The sequence below is a fragment of the Chiloscyllium plagiosum genome, unplaced genomic scaffold (assembly GCF_037043375.1).
Source record: "Chiloscyllium plagiosum isolate Xiang-an unplaced genomic scaffold, Cpla_swu_hap1 HiC_scaffold_27, whole genome shotgun sequence".
Lineage (NCBI taxonomy): Eukaryota > Metazoa > Chordata > Chondrichthyes > Orectolobiformes > Hemiscylliidae > Chiloscyllium > Chiloscyllium plagiosum.
Window position 1 is genome coordinate 11,546,197 of NW_028270165.1, and position 2,971 is coordinate 11,549,167.

The following is a 2,971-nucleotide window of genomic DNA, read 5'->3' on the forward strand; positions in this document are numbered from 1 at the left end:
GGAGTGCGCCTGGTTTCCAGCTCGTTGGTGTAGGGGTATGCGTTTCGCTTTGGGTCTTCTACTACTCCGACTTGCCAGAGATGCGGTGCTTGAGGAATGTCAGCAATGAAGCGAGATTGGAAACTTGGGACTGCCCTCCACGGAGAACAGAAGCCTTGCAAATCATGAGCGGCCTAGACACAGGAAATAATGTTGTGAAAATGCTCCCACGCCTGAAAGGATCCACAACGATTCGGCAGAGTTTTAAAGTCAGGAGGGAAAGAAGTAAAAGTGACATTAGGAAGAACGTTTTCGTACAGGGAGTGGTTAGTGTCAGTAAATCCCTATCTGACATTGACAAAAAAATGGACCCGAAAGGGAATTCGGTGGTCATTTTCAGATGTGCAGATTTACACGGAAAAGGCAAGGGAATGATACGAATTGAGACACACGTTTGCTTACGGTGTAGAACCAGCAGATTGAAGGTGGGCCGCATGGCCCCCGTCTGCGCTGTGATACATGTTGTGATTCAGTGTGAAATCACAGTTCGACCAACAGAATGTGGGAATTTAGAAAGAAGTTTATATTTACACAGCCTCCATTCGTCTGCGCAACAGCATATTACACGACAGCAGTGGAGATCTTTGACATCAGTCTCAAACGTGCATGCCACGCGCCAGACGATAGGCTGAAGGGATCTATGGAAAACACTCCGTGTGGGGAAGTAGTGTGGCGCAGCAGGAGGGTGCTGGGTTCATGTCCCTCGATCGAAACTATCGTCTGTTATTGCTTCCCTTTGTAACGGTACTCTGTTCTATATCTTGCCTTTGCCTCTGCTTCCCAAATCTTCGAGCATCTGAGCTAAATGTGTCACTAAACACTGGCCCAATTTACACAATTGAGGGGAAGTTTGTGGAGATTTGAGCTGCTTTCCGCCAGTCTACTCTGAACTGAATCCTAACACCTCTTCTCTGAAATGGGAATGAGCTGGTGAAGTTGAAACAATTCGAATTCTAATCCCTACACTGCGGAAACAGGCCCTCCTGCTCAACAAGTCCTTATCAACCCTCCGAAGAGTAACCCGCCCAGACCCGACATTTACTTCTGACTGATGCGCCTAACCTACCGACCTCTGGGCACTATGGTGCAGTTTAGCATGGTCAGTCCACCTAACCTGCATATCATTCGACTGTGGAAGGAATCCGGGGCAGCGCAGGAAACCCACGCAGACACGGGGGATTGAACAAACTCCACACAAACAAGCCGCACAAGAATAGAATCGAATTCAGGTACCGTTATGAGACAGCAGTGTTAACCACTGAGCCGCAAAGCCACATTATTTGCGGTCGTATTTATTCCCTGCAATAATTCCCCACTCCGGTTCAGACGTGAATGACAGGACGATCAGCATTTCGGAAGCAGCATCACCATACAGACACAGTTCCCATGATTATGACACATATCACCGATTGCGAATCACCTCGGAGAGATACAAGTGACAGAGAGTCGGATGGAAATGATTGACGGCTTCAGGCTGCGGCGGAATGATGTCACGCGTTTGTGCCGCCCCTCTCCTTGTCTCTGGGACAGAACGGCCGAGGGAGAAACAATGGCTCATTTTCAACTTCATGTGGGACAGTTGGGACTCAGATGTTCACTGCTGCCCGTTCGCAGCAAAGAAACAGACGGCCGTGTTAGAAAGGTCTTTCTGCGGGATTGCTGTGTGAAGGCGAAATCTGAGCACCGAGCCGGCTGCACACAAATACATTCGAATGAATTTACCTGAGGGAACAGTTTCCGGTGTCCATTTCGCTCTGTCCCACCAGCACAGCATCTTTCTGTCTCTTTGATTACAGACCTTCGTATGTAGTTAAAACTTGCCCATTTCCTCCGCATTAGTGTAACTGACGTCTCCCATCTCAAGTGATTGAGAGAAAGCAGAAGGGCGAATGGGCTCTGCCCTCCCCCAGAACAGTTTGCAAGTCGAAACAAAATGGTTTAATTATCCGCCAGTGCAAAGAGTCCAGTTACTGGGAACGGGACAAACAGCAGCGTCCTGGGCGCAGGGAGACGGAATGAGAAGCAAATGTTGTGGAATCTCTTTGCTGCTTGCGATTCTTGGAGCAACTCAAACATATTTCACACTGAGCAAGTCTCAGCTGCTTCAGGGGAGGGCGCTTCGAGAGTCCGGGCTCAGGGCAGCGCGCATGTGAAACGGCCTGTGGCTCGTTGGTCTAGCGGTATGATTCTCGCTTCGGGCCTATAGTTGGGTGGACTTGCGAGAGATCCCGGGTTCAAATCCCGGACGAGCCCTCGTTGCTTTGTGCAGAAACGCCAGCGCAATTTTCTCAAAAAGCACATTTATGAAACGAGATCGGACTGCCTGAAGTAGGGATGGGGCCGAGCTCCCATGACAGCGAACAGGGTAAAAGGAAACACTTGCTCAAAGTGAGAACAAGCATTGCATTTCGTTCGCCCGCGCAGGCCGACTCTGAATGAATCCTCCAGCTGCATTATTGCTCAATTGTGAGCGTGAAATTTCAGGAAGCGGGGAAGTGAAGTGATTGCAGACAGCGCTGAACAGGTTGACGTTAATGGTGCCGTGTATGAGGATTGTCAGCAATGAAGGTAGATTGAAAAGTTGGGACAGTTCTCCTTGGAGAACAGTCGGTTGAAAGCTGGCCTGATTGACGTTTTTCAAGTCATGAGGGTCTAGACATAGGAATAATGTAGTTCAAATGCTCCTACGCTTGAAAGGATCGACAACGATTCAGCAGAGTTTTAAAATCACGAGGAAAAGAAGTAAAAGTGACTTTAGGAAGAACGTTTTCCTTCAGGGAATGATCATGGTCAGTAGGTGACGCAAACTTCAAACAATTATGTTCCTGAACCCATAGGACAGACGGAAAGGAGTGAAAGACAAGAAGAAAGAGAGACACAGAGTGAGCGAGAAAAGGGAGAAAAGTCAGAAAAACAGAAGTTAAGGAAAAAC

The 2,971-nt window shown here is 48.5% G+C and overlaps 1 non-coding gene across 1 annotated transcript; it reads left to right on the forward strand.

Annotated features, from left to right (window-relative positions):
* Window positions 1-2,202: 2,202 nt before the first annotated feature.
* On the forward strand, window positions 2,203-2,292 carry trnap-cgg (transfer RNA proline (anticodon CGG)). Its single transcript is given in 2 exon segments — window positions 2,203-2,238; window positions 2,257-2,292. It is a non-coding gene; the product is annotated as a tRNA-Pro (tRNA).
* The last annotated feature ends 679 nt before the right edge of the window (window positions 2,293-2,971 follow it).